This window comes from Amia ocellicauda, chromosome 22, assembly GCF_036373705.1.
Source record: "Amia ocellicauda isolate fAmiCal2 chromosome 22, fAmiCal2.hap1, whole genome shotgun sequence".
Lineage (NCBI taxonomy): Eukaryota > Metazoa > Chordata > Actinopteri > Amiiformes > Amiidae > Amia > Amia ocellicauda.
In genome coordinates this window covers 13,408,095-13,435,824 of record NC_089871.1, presented here as the reverse complement: position 1 = coordinate 13,435,824, position 27,730 = coordinate 13,408,095, and the positions used below count along the sequence as shown (strand labels likewise).

At 41.9% G+C, this 27,730-nt stretch overlaps 1 protein-coding gene across 2 annotated transcripts in view; it reads left to right on the top strand.

The window, feature by feature from the left end:
* The first annotated feature begins 23,021 nt into the window (after positions 1 to 23,021).
* ncanb (neurocan b) overlaps positions 23,022 to 27,730 on the top strand; it is an 89,576-nt gene continuing 84,867 nt past the window's right edge. For both annotated transcript variants that reach the window (XM_066695730.1, XM_066695729.1), the window contains exon 1: positions 23,022 to 23,437. The gene's annotated coding sequence lies outside the window, so the exon portion shown is untranslated. The remainder of the gene's footprint in view (positions 23,438 to 27,730) is intronic.

Here is a 27,730-nt window from a genome sequence, read left to right as displayed (position 1 = left end):
AATCATATATTATTTTCTAACTTCAAGTCGTCACAAATAGAAATGTTTGCATATTTGTCCTATACAACACACAGTGCATTAGAGCCATCTATTGTTACAGCACTGAATCAATGCAATAAATATGTCTAAGGATTGTATATTATATACTTAGTGTACACATTTTTCATGATCTATCTTTATTTTTGATCTGTTACAATGCATTGTACTGACAATTTCGAATAGGCTAACCAAACCTGGCCAGCTTCAAAATGTCCAACTAGGCCAGATCCAAAACCCTGTGCATCTCCGTTAACCCAGTAGAAACACAGGACTGATCCGTAACTGAAAGCTTAGATGACTGACAAATGTCAAACCCAAACCATGAACCCAACCCAGAATTGAACCCTAAACTTCATTCTACTGTGAAGCTTAATCACTCAAAATATGGCTCTTAATCTTGCTACGTTCTCCTCATTATTCCACCTTTAAGACACAAATCTAGCTTCCCAGGAATGTGCAGCACAGACCAAGAAGAGCGATGCGTTCACAGTGGAATCGACCCGTATCCTGCTGCGCCGGGGCCCTGTGTAAATCTTTGCTTTTCCCATGGTTGTCGGGGATCTTGCTCCTGAAAGCGCCGACCCCTGGCTCATTGAGTACAGACACCCCCCTCTGGCGAGAGCCCGGCCCGGCAGCTCCACAGCTTGAGATCAATCAATAAGTCTGAATTACAAGACCTGGTTGAACAGTGCCAGTGTGGAAATTGCCTGCGGACACAACAGCAGGGGAATGGAACGGCAGCGATATATTTTCACCACCCCACCCCCAGTCCTGTGCTATAATAGTGTAAGCTGCCTGTAAACAGCAACTCTCAGCTACAGGGATTCATTCATTAATTTAATTTCAAGTTATTAAACAGAGTCTTTTAACCCAAGAAACGTACAAAAATACACGGCTGAACTATGGCATCAACAAATGCCACTGTATAATCACTTACTTGATTACTTCCTTACTGGGCAGTTTCGTGGAACAACAGTGATGCAGAACCAGGGCTTAAACTGGGAACCAGAGGGGGTTGTAGGGGTCTTGGGTTTTTATTTTATACCACCACTCCTTTTCAAGATTTTTCACCACAGGAAGTCCCACCAAGCATAAAAGCAATCAAAAAAATTAAAGTGATAGTATGCAGTACGCCATACAATTTCTGCGGAGTAATTCACATTTTTTGTATTTTAAATCTATCTTTGAGCATGGTGGTGTCTAGTGTTAATTACTATGATAAGCAGTGGGACTGTATTGCTAGTAAATGTGTTGAGGTGGTCCATTCACTCAACGACTATGTGAGCCGGGCTCATCTGTAATTGAAAAGACAGACTCTCTCCACCTCCAGGTTTGTGTGCAGTAGAGGGTTTCTAATTTAATGTTTAATTTGAAGACCCACTATCTAAAGGAGACTGTTGCAACCCCCTAGGCTCGATATAAGCCACCGAAGCTGGCAGTTCTTGGAGATAAAAGACACTCTTTCCACATCAAGGTATGCACAACAGCCATTGGCTTTGCTTGTGAAGGCAGAGGAGGATTATTCGCGGTAAACGGACTCTATTTGGGATTCCACTCACCAAATGACAAACTCGCCGCCTTTGTTTCCTTGTCGGATTAAAGTCAGACTTTCAACCAAAGGGGTTTCATGTGCAGTAGGTTTAAATATGCAGCAAAACGACACCTCTCATCCCCTTAGATATCACATATTTAAAGAAATCCTATGCTGATGGGCTTTGGGAGGGATTTATGCTTTGGGTGTATCAATCAGCCCAAGTGGCATTTGGAAAACTTGAGAACAGATGTGTGGAGATGGCTTAAAATGTGGCAGCTTTCTAATAGCACACAAAACGCGTCTGTTTCCAGTGGAAGGTTTTTTTGTGTAATTGGGGGGGGGGTCCAATGAGCAATGTGTGCTGTAATTCGACGGCCAGCCACTGCGTCTTCTCCCCGTCTGCGCTGCCTGGGATTCTTAATTAAACCATTAAGAAGCAAAGCCTTTGCACAATATGCCTGGCTGCCTTCATTACAGAGCGCGATCATTGTTAATTTATTCAGTTTCATCTGCAGACAATGGATTTAAATCATTGGCTGTTTTCGCACGCAGTTAGGAAGGCGCTCGCTTTCATTACTCGTCCTGGGCAAATGTTTAAAGCAACCTGCCAAGAAAGGTGACTAAAATATGGGCTTCATTCTCCACTCCAGAGGATGCAGGACAGGGGAAGGAATGGAGAAATATTAATCTTCGCCTTTCCCTGCTTCCTACTTCGGAGGCTTTGGTTGACTCTGTATAATATGATATATTAAGGAGAATGTGTAGAAAAGGTTGAGTTCTCAAGAAAAGAATAACCACTAAAAGGAAGACGGGATCTCAGAGCAACTCGCATCCATTAAACTTCAGTCCTGCTCAATTTATTTAAAAATTCAAAGTCAAAATGTTGATGGAATTCATTAAAGTCGGCCCTGTTCGTCTCTCGCACTGGAGGACGCTTACAGAACCACCAGCCTCATCGATTCACAGAAAAAAATGAAAGCCGTGTAATAACTTTGATGCGTTTATGAGTAATTATTCAAGCTTCAGCCAACTGAGACATCTTGCATTAGTTTGATGTGCCACTGACACCAGTGTACTTGAGTCTGTTGCAGGAGATTGTATCACAAGTGGCACATTTGAAGACGTGGTTTTATTTATTTTTTTGGTATTCGTTTTCATCAGGAGAAACTAAACGGGTTGTGGAAATAGAATAAGTGTTGTAGAGATTATGTGTGTTTGTACAGAAGGCGACCTGAGATATGTGACAGTGTCATGCTTTTAGGTTATTACTTTCTTCTTCTTTTCCCCCCAGTTTTTTCAATGCACAAAAGGTTCCAGCTCAACAAAAAGTCAGCGCCTCAGTAATAAATTTGAAATGTCTGGCCTGTCTAACTGCTGCTGAAGAAAGAGAATTTAGCTGGCGGTAAATCATCCTGAATAAAACACACTCACATAAACACATGCACTCACACACACACATGCATGCACACGCAGACACACACAGACACACAGTCACGCACAAACATGCACACACACAGTCACTCACACATACAGTCACGCACACAGTCACACATACACACACAGAGACACGCAGTCACACACACATAGTCACACATTCGCACACACAGTCCCACACATACACACAGTCACACACAAATGCACACGCACATGCACATGCACACACACACACAGTCACAGAGTCAAACACACACACACACCCGCTGTCTGTCACACACATTCACACACACATACACACAGTCACACACAAATGCACACGCACATGCACATGCACACGCACACACAGTCACAGAGTCACACACACACACACACACACACAGTCACACACACACCCGCTGTCTCTCACATACATTCACACACACAAACACACATAGTCACACATTTGCACACACAGTCACACAGATACACACAAACACACACACTCTCTCACACACTCAAGGAGAAAAGGAAAAAACACGCCAAATACATTAAGGGGGAAACTTCAGGCCTATAAAATATAGTCACGGGCTACTCGCAACTAACAATGTCTTTATCATTCTTTGGAGGACAGGAGAAGGTCAGAAGATGTTAAGACACTGAGAGAATCTTCATTTGGGTCAAGTGTGAGGCTTGGTTACTAAACTGAACACAATAATACCTGTACAGTATACCTATAATTCTTTCCTCCTGCTTTATGCATTGCTCTAGCATTTGTATTGCCTCTAGTGATCTGCCACCCAGTGACCCACAAGCTCTAACCCCAAGAGATTGTGTGTGGTGTGGGCTCATCATGGCAGCAGATGACGATAATGGCACCAGTGGGGATGTGTTTTTGCAGACGGTGTGAAGTGTGCCAGTCCGGTAGCCGGCACGCCGTTTAAATAATTCAGCCGCCTCAGCAGCCGAAGTGGGGGGTGGCGGAGCGCAGGGCGATGGAGCGAGGCAGGGTGGGAGGTCAGACTGCTACATGGAGTTTAAAAACATGGAGTTTAAAAAAAGTATTAAAAGAGAAGGATCGATAGCTAAAAGTTCTCAGTGGTGTGAGGAGAAGACCTGTAAATCGTTCCTCACCAAGTCTGCAGTCTGCCCGGTCAGAGCGCCACCGCACAGGTCAGTATCTCTGGCCGCCCGTGACGGAGAGAATTAAAAAAAGAAAACGCCAGAATGAGTTTTGCTTTGGAAGGACGAGTGAATGAGTGGGAGGTGGCGGAGCGCAGGGAGCTGGAGCGTGGCAGGGTGGGAGGTCAGACTGCTACGTGGAGTTTAAAAAATAGGTCGTGAACTGTGTTGGAAAATCAAAAACAAATCGGCTGCCATATCTTCTTAGCGTTCCAGTTGTGCTTTGACACTTGCTTTGACCGTGTTTGCGTCTGAGCTTTAAACCAGCTTCAAATGCAGGCTTCGGCTTGCTGTTCGGGCACCCATTTGTCAAGCTAATCCCCCTGCTGCCTCCTCCACAGCTGAATTGAAGATTTCTTAATTGCTTGAAATTAAAAAATAAAAATTGAACAGCTTTGTAAGACCTGAAATGGATCAGGCAGCTTTACAAGTGGAGTCTCACACTGAGTCCAGACCTCAGTGTCCTGTTTATACAATAATTCATGTTCCATTTACTAGGAGACATCCTCTCTTGATTTGAATGCCCCGATTCTTGCCAGCTGGCTTCCCTGTGACCAGCAGAGCATGTCTGAACTGAAGCCCCACTCACGGGAAGCTTGACCTTTAAAGGTAAGACTTGACACTGGAAAAGCAAAGAAAGAAAGAAAGAAAGAAGATGCAATGCTCTGGGAATGTGTGTCTGACTGACAGGGCTGTGAGGAAACTACAGCCTTTCAGAGAAGGGGGAAAGAAAAGCAACGCAAACAAACAACCAAAAAAAACCTGAAGCAGGTGTGTCTTGTAGGCAAATAGATACACAACCTCTGGAGATACAGACCCATTAGCGCTAGAGCTGATAAACCGACTGTAGTTTGCAATTTGTGTAACCTTAAATATTTACAATGCCAGCAGAGCCCTGGTGTGCGTCTACACAATCACCCTGAGTGTCCTTGAGAAATACCTTCACACCTGCAGACTTGAGCAAGCATAGACCAGTGGCTATAGAAGTATTCACCAGCCTTGGACTTTTTCACATTTTGTTGTGTTACATCTTCAGATATTGATGGGTTTTAAATGGGTTAAATGGGTTTTTTGTCCGCTTTGATTTACACAGCCTAGACAACACTCTTGATTAGAGGAGTATTCCACCCCCGGAGTCAATACTTGGTACAGCCGCCTTTGGCAGCAATTACAGCTGTGATTCTTTTGGGGGTGAGTCTGTACTAGGATGGCAATTTTGGATTGAGCAATATTCGCCCCTTCTTTTTTGCAAAATTGTTCAAGCTCTTTTGCGTTTTCGTTGGTGGACAGCAATCTTCAAGTCAGGGCTTTGACTGGGCCAAGGAATATCTATATGGTTTATATTCAGGAACAAATATATGCAAAGAAAGTACATATATACTTGAGAGTCTTTTGCATGGACATAGTACAGTTTTCGGGTTATACACAGGTCAAAAGCCCAAGCTAACCTGTTCCCTGGCTGTATTCCAACCCAGCTGTTGTCTAGACACCCCTACCTGGTTCAGTTATTTTATTTGGCACATTTTGTTTACCTCAATTATCAGAAAATCGCATCTCCAATTAGCGGTTTTAATTCTCATTAACGGTGACTTGCTCTGAGACTCTCACACCTGCTTGAGATTACACGTTTTTACTCCGTGGAGCCGGGGGTTTGAGTCTCTCTGGGCGCCGGTGTCAGGCATGTTGTCATTCTCCCCAGCGTGGCGCGGAGCAGCTCTCAATCTGCATGAGAGGATGTATTGGTGGTGGATATGACCTCAGCGGATCCCCACCAGTTTGTTTTATCTGTGGAGACAGCTAGATAATGGGATGCAGCCCAGAAGGAGACATCATCCGCTGACAGGACTGTAAGTGATGGGAGTTCACACCAGGTGCCTTCCCTGTGCTCAGTAACACATTGAGTGCTGAACGCTGTATTGGGACTTCAGTGGGGCCCTGTCCTTCATGCACTTTGACGTGTGCATCTAAGGATTATCTCAACAGTGCTCCCTGTCTGCTGTCTTTTAGTGTGGGTCTGTCTCATAGGTACCTACAGTTTGGGTGGCTCTGGTTTGCCTGGAAGCCAAGGCAAAGTTGCCTCCTTGTCTTGCAACAATTCCCCCTACATGGCCTTGAGGGGGATTGAGGCTGATCTTCTCAGGTGCTTGTCCTTAAACGTCATTAATTCCGATACTAAAGCAGAGAGAAACAGGGAGTGAAACCCTCTCAAATGAAAGGACAGCACAGACACCGACAAAAGAGGGTCTTGCGGCTTTAAGCAGCACAAGGACAGCCATCCTCAAACAGCTGAAGCGTCTTCTGCAGGTGTATTAATAATTAATACCCCTAATACCAAAAAACGGCGAAACTGACACGGCAAATTGGATACATCTGATTTCAGTTATAATGAAAGCCGCAGCCTCGGCACAGTTCATCCTTTCTTTCAGGACCGAATGTCTTATTATGCGTCGTGTGTTTTTCTTAAGTCAACGTGGCTCTTATTACTCTGTCCACTGCCTGGGTGCTAAATTGTCCCGTTTAATTAACTCGATCAAATTGCCCTTTAGAGCAATGTCATTTACATATTTTCCCCTTAATGTATTTGGTTTATTTTAAAATCTTTGGAAAGGAACTGGGCTGCCATCTTCCCTATAACTTACTGTAATGACCCCTCATGTAATGCCCGTGACTGTGAACTTCCCTATACATGCATACATACACACATATAGTCTAAGATGTATTTTCTACTGCTGCTTTAATTGTATTGCCTTGTATGGCTAACTGTATCTTAAAGCTTCTGTTTAGGCTATTATATTTTAGATTACTGCTAGTATTGCCTATATTAACGATTTATTATTAGGCATTAGATTATGTGTAAAAAGGGTCCTTCATTTACATCTGGTATCCCTTTCTATTTTTATATGGTGTACAAATAAATTACTCTATTTTATAAACTGTTCTCTGGCATTCTGTACTTTTTACCTGAATTGATATGGTAAAATTGGTCTCCTTCTGTCTTGGTTTAATCCTGTAGTCTGGACCTTATGGGTATAAAAAGATGGTGTTAGTGAACCTAATAGTTAACACACCCACTTAGGGGGGCGTTACATTACCAATGTGCCTGACCGCCATGGCCATAGAATACAGCAGACGTAGAATAAAGGCTTGGTAAATAAGTTTTGACCTTGGTTTTATTCTCACAGTGACCTCCTTTACGTTACACATCAGTTTCAAAACTGATGTTTCTTTTGTTGTTTCAATCTATGTTGTGACCTGCTTTCATCTAATTTCAGTTGCCGTGTATTCTGGGAAGGGTGGGAAGTGAGAAGCAGGGTTTCCAGAAATCAAAATGCACTAGCAGCCCAAAATCAATACAATTCAATCCAAATATCACATTAAGACAAACCTAAAAGTAAATCAGTCTGTGGTGTTTTCACCTTCTTCCGGTACAGACACCTCAGAAGCACTCTTACCATAAAAAAAAGAGAGGACAAAAAACCCAAAACACTATATATCATAATTTGGGGCACTTGTTCTCTCTCTTCCTGAGTGCTGATTACAATCAGTTTGCTTTTGCTATGGATGGGGGGGACTGGAGCAAGGCCCATCTGCTCTTGTGGTGCAATCAGACTTTGCCCTGACGGGACGTGAATTGATGTTCTCTGCAAAGGTACATGCCTCCCATAAAATGTCTTCCGCCCTTCCCCCCCCCCATCATTTTTATCTTTTGAAAACCTTTTATTATTTGGGTTTTGTTATTTGCATGTACATCCATTAGCTGTAACCTGTGTTACCATTGCAGTACAGTAGAATTTGACTCGATTTTAAAATATCTGAAGTGACTTTGTGACAGTACGTTTTGCAGGGTATATAACTGGATTTGTTTCATTTTTATGGTGCTATGCACAGTTTTTCAGTGATGGTTTATAATCAAAGATTAATATTGTCATAATAGAAGAAAGGTTTATGTGTATAGTACGCACAAACGCGTACACACAGAACATATAGACCAGAGACTGCACTCTTGTCCACTATAGCGCCCCCTGTCCGTCATCACACACCATTGCCCTCTACAACACTAATGAATGACTGAAACACGAATCGATTGTAGCCATACACTACTATTAGAAATCTATAATGCAATGTCACCGCTTCTGAAATACATATACATACCTGACACAGCAGCACGGTCACTAATCTACCTGCTATTATCTCTATTGATCTTATTTTGTTTCGGACTGGATTTAAATCTGCTTTATTCATTTGTTTTAAATTGCTGCTCATTCGTAGCTCATTAAAAAGCAGAGACTGAGCTTTCAATTGCTTTTTGGTTCTCTCGGTGTCTCCCTTTCTCTATACTGTATCCCAGTTGTGCATATCAAATACCTGTTATATTATTATATTTTAAAATAAACACATTTGCGATCATCCGTTTTGTATCGTTGCGAGTTAATATGCTACCACAGTACACTACACAACTTTGATTTTAGTGTGGTGCACCACAGTACTCTGATTTTACCATGGTAAACAACACATGTAACATGTTGTCACACTACACTATACAATACTACTTGTTAAGCCTACTGTTTTTACCATGGTATGTCACAACTATAAATCCGATTGTATTACTACACACAAACCCAAAACCATTTCTGGGGAATTGTTTATTGTATATAGGCCTAGACGAGGTCAGCGGTTATAGCGGGGTGGTATGCACCGGTATGCATACCTTTAAAAAAATTGTGTTTCTCTTTGTAACAAAAAACTCCCATGAGTCCTCACCTGAAATACGTTTACGCGGATTACGTCATCAGAATTAGTGCACGTGGTTTATATTTCGTCATTGCGGCCCCCCAGTTGGAATGAAAAACAACCTATAGATTACTGAACCAAATACGAATGGATGATTTTTTCGAGAGGTTCTCTAGGCTGCAATTAAAGATCGTCGTGGTGATACAAAGCAATTAAATGCACTGTCTAGTCAGCGAATTACATTAGCCCCCCAATGGGTGACATGCAATATAATAACTCCTTTTCAGAAGCAACTCAAACCATGGGCAGAGGACTGAAGGCTACTAACACCTTTTGGAGTTTATCCTGAGTTGGTGAGTCACTCTACTTATTAAATTGTATCTTTAGTGATTTATTTAGTGATCTTTAGTGTTGAGTATGTGGTGTATCATTCTCAAAGGTCGAACTACTCATTTAATTAAAAAGCAGACTAGACACAAATCTTTGAAATTACTATTATTTTGATCTTCATTCTCTTTTGTTGACTTTAAGTTTAAGGCCTTGGTGTCGATTGTACATACATAATGAGAACATTTCAGAAAACGACTCAATGACGCAGTAAAATAACATGATTGTTAAATAGAACACAATAAACTACAATAAGGCACAATACAATTGGACCTGGAGGGCTAACTATATGAGATCATCCTAAACTAGTCAGATTATTCTTTGTAATTTACCTGCATGTTCTCACGTGTTCCCACATACAGACTAATAATAACACATTAAGATCTTGCAGGAAATCAAGACTCTGGTGAAGAATAACAGAGGGAAAGGGAAACTGATGTCTGATGTGTCCTGGAGCTTTTAATGAATATGTTTAAAGATTTCCAAAACAAAGGAAACAATCATAAAAAGAAAGTAAGCAAGTCAAATAGTAAATAAATAGTACCATCCTGTCATACATCTTGAGGAAAGCTGTGTGTTGAAAGGTTGTCATTATTTCCTGTATCAAGGATGGAAAGGAGGCCTGACAGCTATTTCACGCCACTACGCCGACTTCATTAAAACTGACACCGAGCTCCTTTGATAGGCGTGAAAGATACTTTGTTCAGAATAGTTGCTCTCACTTTCATGTATATTTTGCATAGTCCTATCTCCCGGTAGTTGAGTTCTGTTCCTTCCCTGCAGGTGAAATAAACTAGCCCTGCAAAAGATGACGTGCGGAGGATGGGTTGACGGGGGTGCAGTCTCTCCATTTCTCCTGTGCAGCAGAGACCAGTAATAGGCTTGGAGGACCGTGCTGGGGTATGATGGCTGGGGTGAGGGGGTTAATAGATGGATAATGGGCTGTGATTAGCCACTGGGTTGTCAGTATGGTAATTAGTGCTTTCATATTGAAAACGATCACTCAGTCTCTGCAGAACGGGTTGCTATTTGTGTCTCTGATTATGAGTATAAGGAATTGAAGAAATCCCCTTGGATCCTCTTTACATCTTTCCTGAAAGGGATATTTTGATTAGCATGAAACCTGAGAGGATACTGTGTGGGGGGGGTGAGGTTAAGATTATTCTTAATTACTTAATTCGCAACATCAGAAACTCAGCTAGAGTTAGTGGATGCTTGAAAGAGAATTCTCCCCCGAGTTCAGAAACAATAATTCCTTCAAATGTGTTAGAAGACGGACACCTGGTAAAAAAAAAAAGGATCATTCAAGGATCATAGGTAACTTATCCTATTTTGGACACTGGTATTAAGGAATGATTCTTCCAGTTTCCACCAACTCCCATTCCATGTTTTTGTTCTAGCCTAATCCTTAATTAATAGATTTTTCTGCAACAGGACCATTTAGCTAATTAAGTATCAATTAGGTCAGGGTTTCCCAGTCCTGGCCCTGGGGAGCCCCCTTTTCTTCTGGTTTTCATTCCAACCCAACTCCTAATTGCTTAGAATCACTGTGCCCTCCATTGAATTGTTTTCATAATTAGATATTTTCCCTTTTTTTTTTTCAGCCCACAGTTTTGGGTTTGAAAATAAAAGACTCCCCATAAAGTGTATTGTTGTTTCAACTTGGGTGATAAAGATTTGCTCTCTTAAACCTCTCTTAATCAACACTTAACAGGTTGCTGAGTAAAGACTCAAGTGTTAATTGTATTGTAGCCTATTTAACACTCCCAATGTTAATTATGTATGTTAATCTCACCTGAATGACCAACAATCGAGTGGAACGGTCAGTATTTCTGTATTTTTATGTCCCTGTTTAAAAACAATGAAACGGTTACCATCATGAGAATCACAATACTTGTCTAAGATACTTATTTGTTTTCCTAACATCTATAATCATCTGTGAAATGGGAAGATTCATTCAGGAAAACAATAGCAATAATTAAGAGGTGGCACAAAAGCAATACTTTAGCCCAGTTCTTGGAAGCAGTGTTTTATATTAACTTTTGTACTTGTCGGACATGTCGGGACTAAGCGTCTGTTGTGGTACGGCTGAAATTGAACCAGTGACAGCTATTGTCCATCAATTACAAGGGGCATAAGGTGAAAAAGAGAAGATAAAACCTAAAAAAAGAAAAACAAGCCCAGTCACGTGTTCGGAGGAGTATTTCAGAGAGACGTCTCTCGTCTCGGCTCTCAGACGGGCAGTAAAGGGAATGTCAGAAGAGGAGGCCCTCTCACTGAGCCAGACGAGGAGGAACAAAGAGCTGCAGTCCCAGCAGAGTTGAGCTTTAAAGTCTGGCATCTCGGAGCCCAAGCTCTACCTCACCTGCTCCCTCACGAGTCACGACTTCAGTGCTGAGAAGAAACAAGGCAATGGAAGGCAATGGAAAATGGAATGGAAATCTCCCCATGCCACCGATTCTCCCTGCCTATTTATAGATTTATTTTTCTGTGTGTATGATATATATGGTATACATCAGTGGTTCTCAACACTGGTCCCTGCTGTTTTTTGTTCCAACTGAGATCTCAATTACTTAATTGAAACCTTAACTGAAGTACAATTTCCTAAATCAGAGCCACTTATTTATTTTAAACATATGGGGTTTTAATTTTGTATAAGGAACTATCTTATTAAGGAACCAACTTTTATCAGTTACAAAACTTAAAAAGTCAAATGTAAGCAAATTATTAGTTAAATTAAGGGTTCAATTAAATAATTGAGAGTTCGGTTGGAAAAAAAAAATGGGTAAGGGGTTCTCCAGGACCAGGATTGGGAACCAGTGGTGTACATATGTATGTATACATAGAGGTGGGGTATATTTAATGTATAAGACAAAATACACAACATGGAATTGTGTGTCGACCCGTCATGACATTGTTTCAAAACAAACTATCCAACTAATGAAAGAGGTGTAAAAGAAATGGAAAAGCAAACATTTTTGGACAAACAAACATGCAGAGAATCCACTTGCAACTTAAAACTTGTGACCTGCAGGGGACCAGGAACTTTGAGACCACTGCTTTTGAATGATAGTTCAATAATTGGAGATTGGAAACTGAAATAAATGAAAAATTGACCACTGGTGAGAACAAGCACAACAATGAAAGCAATAATAATAGAATTGCAATGCAGTAGCTTAGTTCACCCCTAGGGAAATACATTATTTCAAATACATAGAGAGATTAATCTACTCACACACACACACACACAGAACAGTCCCAGTATTAAGTAGTTTGGGAGTGCTGCCCTGACTTGTTAAGGCTGTAGGTAAATCTCCATCTCCCGTTCTCCGACAGAAAGAAAAACCCCAGGAAGAAAGGGAAGAGAAGAAACTAGAAGAGGGCCGTGGGAGTGCGGAGTGACATGTGGCCACATCTGGCGCTCTGGAGGGGTTATTAATAAGACAATGTGAGAGTCAGGGTTGCCTATGCACTGACTCCGACTTCGTTAGCAGACAAGCATGTGAGTGGAATGTAAAGCACTGTGACGTCTCACTGTGATTCTCTTCACTATTAAAGTGTCGATATTTAATTCAGGGTGAGGGGTTGGGGTTGCCCTGTTTGCTCACCTCCTCTTCACCTATTTGAACCCCGTCTCTAAAGGAGAGAGGGAAATCAAATAAAAAAAAAACACAATTAAACATTCAAACTTCAGCGACCCCCCAAAAGACACCGCTTTCTTCCCGTCTTCATTCACTCCTTTGTTCTTCATTTTCATTTTCCGAACAAGGAGTTCGCGTTGACGCCGGAGATCATTTTGGCGTGGGCTGAAGTCGCATCACATCTGGATTGGCACGCGTTTTAGAAACACAATGAAGAGAATTAGACAAAGATGCTCCGGGATGCTTTATTTGCCCTTCAAAACCAAATACTGAATATTGGCCTTTGATTAAAAGCGGGTGATATATTTTAGGAGTCGGCAGAGGAAGAGGAACTCAGCTGTCTGATAAGGAACAGCAAAATAAACTGTCGACAAATTGTGTGAATGAAACAGAAATCTCAAATTATAGAGTGGCTGAAAGAAACACAAAAGACTATTGTAAATAAATATATTTCTGATTTTAATATATCTAGCAGCTTCAGGCACAGGATTATTATTATTATTATTATTATTATTATTATTATTATTATTATTATTAATAATAATAATTCCCATCTTCTGGCAGTTTCAGCCTTCTTTCTGACCACAAATTCATGTCCTGTTCGGCGCAGGTGCGAATGGGAAGGACAGAAACACAATTAAAGTTTCATAGGAGCCCCTTGTCCAGACAGGAATCAGCAGCTTACTGATCCAGGACACCTTCTGGCCTCATTTTCAGAAGAAACCAAGGAATCAATCTGGTGCTTTGTTCTGTACTCGTCTTTCTTCTTTCTGCTTATTCAGTGCTCATCTCACCCGCAGGTATGCCCTCAGGTACTGAAATCAGTGCCAAGTCTGACAAATTACCGGGGGTTTGCGTACAGGGTAACATTTTACTTGTGCACTCTCCAGCTTTGCAGGCATCAGCCATAGAGGTGAACTCTTTCTCTCGGGGCTCTAGGCTAGACCTTCTGGGCCTCTCCTTCCTCTACGATGCGCATTATCTTCTCCATTTCACAGTCATTTTGCCAAGTGTCCCAAAGCACTGTACAGAGAGAGCAAACGGAAACTTTCCATGTAGCACAGATGCTAAATCAGTTGACTGTAAACCTTAAGAATGCACATCTGTGTGTGTTTTCAATAATCCCCAAATTTGTATCCTCAAGTCCTACACAGAGAACAGAAGCATGGTGTTCGTTTGTAATATATTGAAATGGTGGTTGATATAATTTAAGAGACAGTTATAAAAGAGCTGGGTAATAATTATCATTATAAACAGACCGAGCTTTACAATAATAAGTAATAATCTGTTTTCTGGCACACCCAAATTAACTTATATTATTAATGACAAAAAAAAAAATTGTGTTGCATTCCAAGCTGGACTTTCAGAGCACATTATAAACTCAGAGATTGGGTTGGGAATACATCGCCGGTCCTCGCCTATAACATTTGTTTGCTGTTGCCCAGCCATGCATTAACTGACAGAAGCACTCCCTGTTTGCCTACTTGACGCTTTCCCCATAACCATCATTCAAAAGCCGTGCAGAAGTGGTGCTTAAGCCCGGCTGTGTTTGGTGAGGAGGTCCTGGCAGCTCTCTCTAATACGAATCCAATTGTTTCTGGTCACAGTGGTCCGTTTTCTGTCACGCATCACGTCGTATAGGCAATCCTAGCAACGCTGGGCTTGCATAATTAGAAACGGTTAAAGAATCATGCCTGAGTCTGCAATAAAAACGGGGAATAAACCTTACTGACGATCTGGTTCTCCCGTGGGTTGTAATCGGTGATGTTTGTTTTAATGATCTCCGGGGGAAGTTTATTTGCTTCTGCATGCAAGGGTCACTGGGCTTGAGAGCGATCACGTAGCCGCAGTCTGGCTTTTCCCCTTCACCCCCAGAGTGGTAGGACTCATTCATCTGCATATAGACAGTGTCGGCTTTTGACATTTGTAAAAGTCACTGTGCAAAATGCCTCTAATCGCTATTGCTGTGCATGACAATATAGAAGCACTCGGTGTTGAGGGAACTAAATGCAAACGAAATAATAATATAACATTACAGCAACCGCACCAACTATACGTTTAGTTCTCTTGTCTGTCATCTCTTTTGGACAACTAAACTGCGATATGTGGTGAATAAACAGGGATATACTGCCAATGTTGGCCACGGGGGTAGTGTGTCAAATCTGCATGTGATCCTGATGTGCAATCTAGTAGAATCTGAATGGTATGACAGTGGTCAATGTTCAGCATCACCTCTGGACGCAGTAAAGCAGGGTCTTGGTCCTGGGGAGCTGGCAAGTCCTCTGGTTATCATCCCAGCCCAGTGACTTTACTGCTGGGCAGAATAATCGAGATGACTGTCATTGCTTGAAGGCTGTTCAATCTCGTGGTTTGGGGCTCCCCCAGGAACAGGGTTGGCAAACACTGCATAAAGCAACAGAAGAAAGGAAAATGGACTTGTGGCGTGTCGGCTGTACAACTACACCTGGGCCTGATCTTGGCACTAATCCTGAGACTGGTCGCTTGGACGGTGCACTTTATAATAAACGCAAAACTGCTGAGATTGAGGCTGGGGATGCTGCCCAGCATTACCTCAAAGAGAAACATAATGGAAAGGCAGTATTTTGCCAAATTGTAGCACATTGCCAAATGCTTTAAAATAATAAAAAGCTTCAATAATATGTATTCATACAGAACAAATTCATATAAAAAATGTTTTTGTAAAAAGCACTTTAATGCAAGTCGTGCATTTCTGACTTGATTCAGTTTTCTGTTTTTCAATGATTTTAGACCCTTTCTGGTATTGTAACTATTGTAACACGGCATTGGTCGTGTGTGTTGTGCGGGTTAGAGATCTGGGTTTTAATTTATGTACAGTATACCCTTTGTTTGCCAGGGACAGTGTGTTTAATTGGGTACTTTAAATTAGCAGCTGCTTCATACTTGGAAAGGTGTTAAATTGTCTCTATTAAGGAAGAAATCACTTGAGTTTAGAACAGTCATTTAGAACAGAGACGGCATAAAGGCCCTTGGGCGGCCAAGAACCGCAGTCTTGTTTTTAATGCACCACCCTTGTGCGGAAGTCGTGCATCCTTTGCTTGTCTGGTCTGAAGCAGATCAGCATTTCTAGTCCAGAAAAAACTAAGCATATCTCCGGTGTAAATGCTGATGCTCTGTAAAAGTTAAGCATCACCTCATTTTGTAATACAATCTGGGACCAAGGGCACCCTTTGATCCAGACGGTCTGTCAGCCCCAGGCTACTGTTAGGTATTGAGTTCCAAAACCTCCTTGTAAGTGGGGTTGGAGGTTATTATTTTTTAATCTCGCACCAGGTATTTGCAGGGTGTATTCGATTTCCGCACGCGGCTGCAAAGTCAAAGAAGGGGCATCATCCTCGGGTTAAACAAATCCCCCTTACTGCTTACTTCGAGAGTCCTGAAGAAACCCCACCAACCAGTGCCCTTAAAAAAGTGAATTATGTGCATTAGAATTATGCCACTGAAATCTCAGTGAGGTCATAAGGCTAGGGTCAACGAACGGGAACAGTTACAGCTATTTTTTGTTCTCGCCATTTCTCTCTCTTTTTTTCCCCTTTCTTTTTAAGTTAAGACACTGGCAATTTGGCTGTATATAGAGTGACTGTCGAGTACATTAAGGCGGTTATTTTTAGAACTGAGAACATATCCTTTGATCAGCAGATGGGACTGCAACTGCAGAAGAGAAAGACGGCGCGGCAACCAAAGCAATCGTTTCAAAGGAGACGTCTACTACCAAGAATAGCCACTTTTAACAGAGGGTGTACAGCATCTCATACATCACACCTAATTCGGTATTGTTTAAAAATTAGTGCAGACATTAAAGCTAGGTAAGCGTGGTTTCGTTCTCGAAACAAGACAATACTATCTGCCATGTAGTCTTAGATATTCTGTCTGTAGGACTGTGGAAGTTGACACCAAGCTACACTTCTCAGAATTTCAATGCCATGCTTGATGCTTGTTTTACGGCACGCCGAGAGAGATTTGAAAGACAAAGCAAGTATTTTATCTCCTGTCCCTGTTATGTTTTTTTTATTAGATTAGTACTGTAGCGAACTTAAAGAAAAAAATATTTGTTTTCTGAGCAGCTCAATTCATTTCCCTCCCACTTCAAGCAATAGTAAATCTAAGAAAATAAACATGAAAAGGGATAGAAGACCTCTCTCCTTACCACATTGGCCTTGTAAAAGGACATTGGTAGCCGAACAAATCCTACCTGGATCTGGTGTTTAAAAATTATAGCATTTCCTAATTAACAAAAGGAGAATTTTTGTTTAAATTTAGTCTGTTTCACCTTATTATATGCTTTCCTACTTCTCAATAGGACTTGATGCAGCAGCGTTTGTCATAAATGAGTCTTTACTGAAATAATACTAACTAAACAGCGCCTGAATCCACAGAAGCACCATCATCAGTATTAAAGCTCCCCACCTCTGTGCGTCTTTATTTTTTCTTTTCCCCTGCTCTGTTGTGCCCGGCACTAGCGTCACAGACTCAGCTCGGGCGAAACCATGCCGTACTATGCTCTCAGCAACCTGACCACGCCGTCGCTGTGCATTCTTTGCTTTTTTTTCATTTTCAGGAAGCCGTTTAAGCCCACCTTTTATTTATTTATCGTCTATTAATGGCAACTGACCAGGGAGTTCGTTTGTTGATTGGCTTTAAGTGCTTGTGTCAGTCGTTCTGGTCAATGAACACAACATGCCTGGCCTGGTGCCATCCTTCCCTCCCTGCCTCTCCCCAGATTAAGTGGAGGTGGCATAGCTGCCGAAGTCACATTCTCCCTGTCTTTCCTGGCTCCCCACACGTCCCTGTACCATGAGTGTCAGGGAATAAATGGATTAAGAGGGAAATTTGCGTATGGCAATCAATCAGCCCGTGCACGTCTTCTGTCAGTGTTTGTTGGCGTTGCGGCTCACTTAGGGTTTCAGGTTGTTCTTGTCACCCGCGTCAACTTGGGAAAATGTTTACCAAAGTATTGCGTACAAGCAATATTAGTCTGTCCACCAGCAGATTGAAGAGCCACACTGTACTGCCAGTTTTATGCAGATGTGAAGCAAGAGATTTGCCTGTTGAGTTGAAGGCTAGGCCCTGCCCACACACACTAGAACTGACACGATTTCTGCAGATACTGCGCAAGGCTCATTTCATTTTCTTGTAGAATGAGACCATGATTTTTATTATTTATGTATTTGCTTATTTATTTGTTTGTTTATTTATTTATTATGATTATCGTTGTTGTTTTCTCAGTGTGGATGGATGAATCTGTAAACTCCATGGATACAAAAGTAAATATATAACAGTGATTCCTTCACCAGCAAATCTGCATATTATTTATTCTCCTGAAAGCCATATTTCAACTGGATTTGTATTTTTAATGTTCTGAAAGTGGGATCTGCAGGATAAGTACCCTTTGGTGTTGAGGTTGGGGTGTGTGAGGGGGGGTGTTCTATAACTGGAGATGCAGTTAATGTTTTATGAGTACAGACTCATCAAGTCAATAAAGATGAAGTTTACTGCTCCCTGGGTAGCGTGGAGAAACCAAAACATTTGAAAAGCAAGCTGTTATGAGCTCGTACTCGTGAAAGAAAGGTCTGTAATTGCGATGTGTTTTAATGATCTCAAGATGTGATGAAGTCTCACAACCAACTGCAATTGCGGGATTTAGTTGAAGATACCAAGACAATTAGTCCACAGAAGCCAACTCCAGCTAATTGCAATATATATATATATATATATATATATATATATATATATATATATATGTGTGTGTGTGTGTGTGTGTGTGTATATAGCTTTTTACTGAATGACAGTCAATTAATGTGGGGAAGTGTATGTGTTCTTTTCTTTCATGTAAGATAACTATTTTTTCATTGTTAATGAGGTTAAATTTAAATAGGACTTTTAGCTGAGGAATAAACAATGCCAGAATATGGTTTGAAGTTCTCAGGTTTTTTCTGTCCATGGAAAGGAAGAGCAACAACATGAAAGTGTACAGGGACATCTTTATTGGCAGAAGCAGTGATATTAGAATGCCTGGCTCTGTTTCCTGCTGGAATTATGAATAGATAGAGTTTTATTCCTTTGGGACAATTTTGTTCACTCGCATTTCTTTTTAACCGGAAAGTTTAATGCAACTTCTCATTTTCAGTGTGTTAAAGAAAGAATGTAGTAGATTGTTGACTTTAATATTGACTCTCGGAGCAGGTGTTTTTTCACTGTGCTGCATTGGATGTAGGGAACACATCTGCATGCATTGAAACACACCTGCACCAGGGTCTTCTGGGAAACTTGGTAAAAGTACTCCTCAAGGATGTGTGCACCATTTGATTTAACAAATGGGTGCATTCATTTGCATTGATTTGCTGGGTATTGGTTGTCAGGTAATCCCAGTATTGTGATGGAGTGAAAATCACTAATTCGAGGACAAGTGAATTTGCTTTTGGAAGTTGGACTGCCAAACGCTTCCCCTGGAGCCATGGGCGTATTGGCAAGGGATTACATTCCAATATCCGCCAGTGAGTCACTTGCTCTGATTTCTTTCCACCGTGTGCTAACTGATCATTTTTATAGCTGGGGATTTTGGAGTCTAAATTGGACAATCTAGGCCTGATTATCATCCACTCCTCCTTGAGAGAAAAAAGCACATTGCAACAATCTCATCATTATTTCATCCTGCGGTAATGGTTATCACCTCTCCCTGAAGGGAATGATCACCGCAGATTGAGCTTACACTCAGAGGTTAATTAGTTTACATTAATGAACACAACTTCCTGATTATAATATCAAGGCAAGTCTGTTTGTCAGAGGCACAACGAGAGCGTCATACCTTGCATTATAAATCCAACTGGGACAGTGATTGACATTGTCAGACGCAGGGGGAAAGAAAAACAGTAGCTTGTCACCGAGGAACTTATAATGTAGGCATTACTTTTATCAAATCAGCCCTGATGTTGAACACAAACCAACACGGGCTTGTGCATTCTGTTGTCATATTGAGTTTGTCATACGCTGCCTCTGTAAACATCAGCTCAGATAACAGATCAGTGAGGAAGAATAATCTCGACAGAAATCTGAAGTGCCTATAAATCTCACACTGCAAACCTATATCGGACTGGCTTGTCTTTGAACCAGATAGCTGTAAAGTGATCAGATAAGCTGCTCGGCGAGGTTGTGAGTGCGCTTTGGTTCAAAGCCAGTGAGGATGGTAGAAGCCCGTTTACCCGGAGACAAGGGAAACAAACATGGGGATTAGGCTAGTTTAAGGGAAATCATAAACGGCTGCGCTGACATTTACTTCCGAGTGTAATTTCTATTTTGTTTATTTGAGTTTAATAAAGCACTCCCCATCTCCTCACCCTTCCCTGTTCAGATCTACATTATGAAGTACTTTAAGGGATTGGTCTTCCACGCAGGCATGGCATTCAACTATTCAGTCCAGTGGGACAAAGCTGGGGCTCAACTCTGCTGATGGAGGAGGGGGTCCAAATTCTTGGCCTGGATCTGGATTCATACCTACTTTCAGCTACAGGTGAGTTGCCTGTCTTTCGTTCCTTCGGTCTTTCTTTCCACTCTTCATATAACACATTATTCTAGAGTATCTGTCTTGTCAGTGTGGATTTTTCTTTTTTCTCTTCCGTTTTGCTCCTTTAATGAGAAAAGACAGAGTAAAGTTTTCAAAGGTCACAAAATAAAATAAACACTCTGGCATCATTATTCCTTTACTTTTAGAAGCTGTGGTTTACTTTGAACTAAACGACTGTTTGCGGCCTGCCTAAATTGAAGCAGTTGATGCGGTTTACGGTTTAAGTAACTTCCATTTGATGTTTTTTTGATGTTTGTTTCTGCTGGAGAGCCCTTTGAACGCCCCTACTAGTTATCAAAGCTGGTAGCGCTCACTCCGACGGTGTGCTCAACTTGCCAACAATTTATTAAGGCAGGCACCGGCACATCCATCATCTCCACAGATCCGGCTAATAAAATACTCGCCAACACGAAAAGAAACTTCCAATGACAAAAGCAATGAAGACAGATTCCGTTGTATCAATGAGACAAAGTTTCCCCTAGTGTTAAAGAAGAGGCAAAGCCAGACACCTTGAAGCATTTTCTATTTGTACTATAGTCCTGCACTTCAGCATTACTAATAATTCCAGTTTGTTGATCTATATTAATGTACCCCAGTTTAAGTTATTGTATTTTCCACTCTCTCTCTCTCTCTCTCACACTGTCACTTTCTTTGTCTCTATCTAATTTAACCACTCGGCATGTGTGAGCCTTGCACGATGTAATGTCTACCGTTGTCTACCAAGATCAGTGCAGACAGGAATGTGTTGCCCATGTTTATGATGGGCAACACTGATTTAGGCAAAATTGGCCCCCTCTCCATTCCATTTAGTTTTGGTTTGGTTTGCCTTCCATTCCATGTGGTTATATCAAATTAATATCAAATAAAGATGATAGTAATCAAATAGATATTGACGGGTTGGAGGGTGGAAGGCAATGTCCAACCCCACGCAGCGCGGTTATTGCCTCGCCTCGGTTCAGCACCACGGACAGAGCCCCACGACGCCCTGTCTGAACGGCGGCTGCAGAATCAGAGCCCCTGCGCCACAATCCGACACCTTGCGATGGATGAAAGGGGATCTGATTGAGACCCCTGTGCACATGAGAGAGCCACAGATAAAGCTACCCGATCTCTCTTTGCATGCAATGTGAGAGCTAATATATATCCCAGGGTGGGGGGATATTACTGTTCAACAGCCGGCAATAGTGTTGGTTGGTCGAATTAATTCACACACTGCATTTAAAAGCCAGGCGATTAAAACTAAAAGCCCGTGATTAGAAAATCCTTATAAACCAATAACACAAGATAATGCGCACATGAGGACCTACACAGGAATGAGCAGGCCGTATTAATCTAATTAGTCTGGGTGTAATAAGGCGACGGGTAGGGAGGCGCTTCCAACGGCCCTGCTTTCGGGGTCGATTATAATGATGTTCACCATCACTGCTGTGGACACACTGGGCCACTGAGGATGTATTAATCCCGACTCGCACAAACAACCTGATTTTCCCGTATCGCTAGAAAAAAAAAAAGGGCCACAGAAGGAGGGAAGTCATGATTTCGGAATTACACTGTGCGCTGGAGTTTAATCAGAGTGAAATCTATTTACAGTTCTCGGAATCGACCGGGTTGGATGAAACGTTTTAGCAGACACGTTTGTTTGCTAGTATAGTAAAGTAACCGGCTTGTGTACATGGTTAAAACGGCGGAAAAAACACAAGCAAAACGGTCCCATACGTATTTAATCTGGAGGAAAGGGTGAATGAATCAATAAACACATACATACATACATATATACATACATACATACATACATACATAAGGGATTTGTAAAATAACTTGTTAAGCAAAGTAGAAGAACAGATGCGAGTAAAAAATATATTAAAATAACACTAGTTGAGTGGTTTTCATTAGCCATACCTTTTATTTTTATAGGAGGTGTAAATGGGTAAATGTGGTTACACGGAAGCTTGAGCATGAAAAAGACCATCTTAAACGTGCTCGTTAAAATGCTTCATAATTCAAGTAATAAAGCTCAGGTCTGACCAGTTAATGACACACACACACACCCGTATTGTCTGAAAAGGAATTATGCCCCTGGAAATCCGTTTATATATATGAATGACAATATATGAATTGACCTGTAGTTTACCTATACATCACATACATAAAGAAACAAAAAAGTGCTTTAACATCCTGCCAAGACACATCGATCCCCATGTCATTAGCACCAACCTCACATTTAAACGTATCGATACATCGAGCCGATTTCCTCTCCTCGCTCCTCCTTTCAGTGGAAACCACCAAGGAGAAAGCGGCTTTTTAAATAATAGCCGGAATCTATTACAGAAATAAATTGTTTAAGTCAGACCACCCCCCCACCCCCACCAACACCACCTCCCCTCTTCCCCATCTCCCCCTCCTCTTCCTCCCCCCCCTCTCTCTCTCTCTCCCTCTCTCTCTCTCTCCTCTCGCCGGTCTCCGCTGATTTGTATTGGGGGAATCTGCAGAGAGCGCCGTGTCTTTTGTTCAGTAGCGCTATGCTGCCGGGGAAGTGCAGACCGGGCTATTCTGTCTCCCCCCTGTATGACAGCACGTTTTAATTCGGATCTGGCTTGGACCTTTTTCAAAAAGATGAATGCCGGTTTTCTCTTCCACGGGGGATTTTAACCTCCCCACCTCCCCTGCAATATATGTATATATTCTTCCTTTCTGTCTTTCTCTAAAACATTTTCTTTGCACATGTAATTATCGTCTTGCAGCAGCTGCCGGCGCTCTAATTCGTCCAATGCTTCTCGTCACCAGCGGCAGCAGCAGGCGAGCAATAAAGAGACACCTGCACTGAACACCACCAGGCGTTTACTAAGACAAGACTACTTCACATTCCTGTAGACTTCCTTAACAGACACCGAGGCGCGCTGCAAACAAAAGGTAAGGATGCGTCCATGCATGGGCTGTCCTTGGATGGATTCCTCGCACGGGACCCACGCGTGTCTTTGTTTCACATTGCACGGCGGTGCTGTGTCCTTTGTAGCGTTATCGATTTGCACAACGTCTCGATAGCCCGGCAGATGCACGCTGTAGTGTCTGGAGTATTCAGGTGGCACTTGTAAATGTGGGTGCGTTTTCTTTCTTTCTTTCTTTTGCTGTTACTTTGGGTGTCAGTGTTGCCATGTCATTGGATTTTACCTTGCTTATCATTACCGCCCTTCGGTTGCAAAGTTAGGTTAGTCTATAACGTTAATTGAGGGACGGGGGGGGGGGGGGAAGCAATCAATGTCGTGGAAATGGTCGATACTAATGTGCTCCTTGTTTTTGAAAGTGCATTATGTCTTCTGTATTGTTCTTGCATAAACTGCTCCTGAAAGTTATGAAATCCTTTTTGTTTCGTGCCGGTAAGATACCTTTGCTATATTTTGGTAGCCCACGAGTAAGTCGCTTCTGAGCGTTGCCGATCTTCTGCCACTAGGCGATTCTAGTGCTTTGTGTTTGGATATATTTTCCTCCTAAATGCTTTTATATACTGTGCATATTACCAGTACAGCATCCGTCTAGGACTCGGCGGTCTTCTGTGCTACAGTCACCACCGTGCGAGTCCTCAGCTGTTTTATTACATATGCTACTTGTATGTATGTATCTGTGTGTGTTATTAATGGGATTCTGTGTTCTGTGGTCTTCAGGGCGACCTTTGTCTTTCTATGGCATGGGATACTGGCTGGCTAGGCATCCGCTATTTAAACTACCTCCAGACGAGCAGATGTGAATGTATATATCAGGAATATAGTAATTGCATTATTCATATCTGTGACTTTAATATTACATGTGCCAAACTCAAAACTCTCCATTCCGCATTCAGGATGGGTACGTTTTAATTGTATTAAGGATGTATATATTTTTCTAGAAAAATACGACTTTCTTTTTAAAGATTTGAATTCGATTTCTGGCAACCCAGTTCAAAATTAGCCATCCCAACGGACAGAGACCCAGGGCAGTTCAGAGCCAATTTGATTACTATTACCGAATCCTCCGAGCAGCTATTTAAAACTAAAATCACATTTGTGTCGCATCTGAACGATGGTTATGGGGAAAATGTCAAGTAGACAAACAGTGAGTGCCCCTGTCAGTTTGCGCTTGGCTTGGTGACAGCAGCCATACAGTGGAAGAGAATAGAAGGATTTATCTATCAGTGTCTACTCAGATTGCTGTGTAGCTTCCATGAAAGCTGGAGAACCTCTGGGAGTCTATTGTAATGGTTTAAAGAGCTTTTTTGTCGCGTTTTTCCTAAACTTGCAGCTGTTGAGAGAATAGAGAGAAACTTGTATGTCTTTAAAACACAGTGCTACATTGTTTATTCTATTGTTAGGATGTATGACAGATGTAAATCCAAGACATTGAAAAGTTATTATGTCTGAATGCATTATTTGTTTGTATCATACTCTTTTAAAGCAGAGGTTCCCCTCTCTCCCCCCTCTCTCTCTCTCTCTCTCTCTCTCTCTCTCTCTCTCTCTCTCTCTCTCTCTCTCTCTGTGCTTCTATAGACAGTCATTATTATTACCTGATTTATTAGCAGACACCCTTATCCAGGGTGACTTACAATTGTTACAAGATATCACATTATTTTTTAAAAAGTACCTTGCTCAAGGGTACAACAGCAGTGACCCCACCGGTGCCCTAACCACTACTCCACACTACTGCCCTATTGTCATGTTGATGAACTGAAAAGAAACCGTTTTTTTAAAGGCTGCCCATTAATGCGAAAGATTAAACCGCCCGAGCATCTGCATTATTCATTTGATGTATGTGTTTTCTGTTGGTTTTGTGTTACCCTTCAAACACATGTGGCCAGCTGTGAGTGCCACCTCGCTCTGCCAACACTGCCCCTCCACGCTCAGGGAATAGCTGGTGACATCACACTCCTCTGGCTCCTGAGACACGGGCACAGACAAAGCTGTTCACCCTGAAGCTGCTTAGTGTTTTCCAGCGAGCTGTAGTCCACACATGCGATTGCCAGCATGCTCTTCCAGGCTGTCAGAGTATCTGCGTTGGGGAGAGATTGTGGGCACGTCCTTGCGTCCCCTCCCTTCCTGCGAGATCATAAAAATGCTCCATCTCCACGAAATTTCTTAAAACTGGAACAAGATTGCAAGCTGCATGGTGAATCAGGAGACGGCATGCCATCTGCAGCACAAACGGTCACTGGGAGTACAATGAATTAATGTCTTCTTTATGACCGAGAAAGGATTTGGAAAATACTGATATAAATGTTAAATTGCTCTGAAGATTCAGTAGTAGACGTGATATAGGAACTGATGCCTTAAAAAAGAAAAGAAAAATCGATGCATATACTTTGCATTTAATAATGAATTTTGTCTTTTTTTTTTCAAATTGCTGGTGCACCATACAATATATTAAAAAGTGATAAAAGAGCACTTTCTTGCCCGCCTCAAGAGATCTCCCTTCAGTACAAGGATAAAACTATGGCATAACAGCTGACGACTTTCTTTATGGATTTCTTGCACGATGTTCTCCTGACACTATCTGCTCAAAACGAGACCTCCCTAGTTCAAAGCAGTACTTTGCTTTGCAGTACATTGCCGACACAACGAGCAAAGCTTTGTGATCCCGCGAAGATGAACTCTTAACTCCAAATCAACTCCAGCCAGGTTTCCAACGTTGTGATTTCCACCCCTCATCTCAGACTCTTGCACTCCCCCACCTGCCTCTGCGAGTCTCTCTCGAAACTGGCATCTTTACACTTTAATTATTGTACACCGCCCCCCTGCAGAAAAAAAGGTTCACAATTCACCCTGTGAGTGCATTATGTGCGGTGCTGAAATCCTTGCACCGCTCCGACGCAGAGTTCATCGAGAGATGTCTGTGCTCCCTCTTTATTTGTTGATGTCAGTACATAACCGAGCTTATGAAGGAGCAGTGAAATGTAAAATTCGATTTACAGTGAATGTGTCTGCCTTAAGCACAAATGCGGTTATGAACGATTGTATGTGATGCATAAATACAGAGGGAAAGAAAGAAAGAAAGAAAGAAAATGCAATATCTACAGTTTCGCATCTTCCCGTCTAATTTCATGCTTTGCTTTTTGAGACGTGAAATAAGGGACACGCAGCAAAACTACAGAGGCCCGGTTACAGCTGTACAAATTAATTATAGATCATAATCCCTATGCAGCAATTTAATAAAACAATTCATGTGCGTTTTGCTCTTGTACTTTTACACAGCACTTTGCACGCGTTCACTTGTGATTGTCAATATACTGTTACAGGCATCACATTCCCTATAATTCAAATGATCTATGTATTTTAGCAGCAGCTTGATATACCAACAATCTTACACACACACACACACACACACGTGGAGAGATTCATCTATCAATCCACCATCCATCTCCTATAGATCTCTGCTCCTCGTTAGTTTCTGTGTTTTCTCCCCCCAAAACGTGTTCCAGTTTCAAAAGGGAAATTCTTGTAATTTGAGTGCTGCTTTTAATAAGGCGAAATGTGGACTGGAACCCCTTGCATTTAAATTGCATATAAAAACGGTATAAATACGCTCACAAGTCACCTTCATAAAGGATCTCACCTTGCCCGCCAATTTGCATGCAAGCATGGGATTTCTATCTGTTTTTATTGTGGGTTTGTGTTGGGTTTTTTGATTTTGTGTGTATCCTGTAAACACGCTGTGCTGTGATTTCGCCTGGAGATCTTAAGAAGCGATACTGCCATCCAAGCCAGGATTTATCCAATTAGATGCTACAGCAGAAGAGATACGGGCTCCCCAGTGCGCATGCATCTTTAATTCTGTGTGGATGTGTGGAAGTTCACGCTCGGGTCTTGGGCTTGGATTCCTGCCAGCTTCATAACAGCCCTCAATCAGAGAGATCAGAGAGATGTTTTAGAGGCGTAATGAATGTAGAGCTGCTGAAAGGTGCTGGATTGACAGCTTAGAGGGCCAGGGGGCTATGCTAATCCACTGCGCAGACATGGCGAGACCAACCACAGGGACCGACGCAGAGGTGGCCGTCTGCGGAGTGATGCCAATAGGTTAAGAGTTAGCTCATCTAGAGCCCTTACACATTAAATGGGACGTTTTTATATTAGAAAAGTATTTTTGGTGGCAGTTTTGCGCTCCACTGTGCTGAGAAATAAAGAAAACGCACGCATGGTGTATTGCGGTGTGTCGTAATTGCACTGTGAGTTTACGTGACAT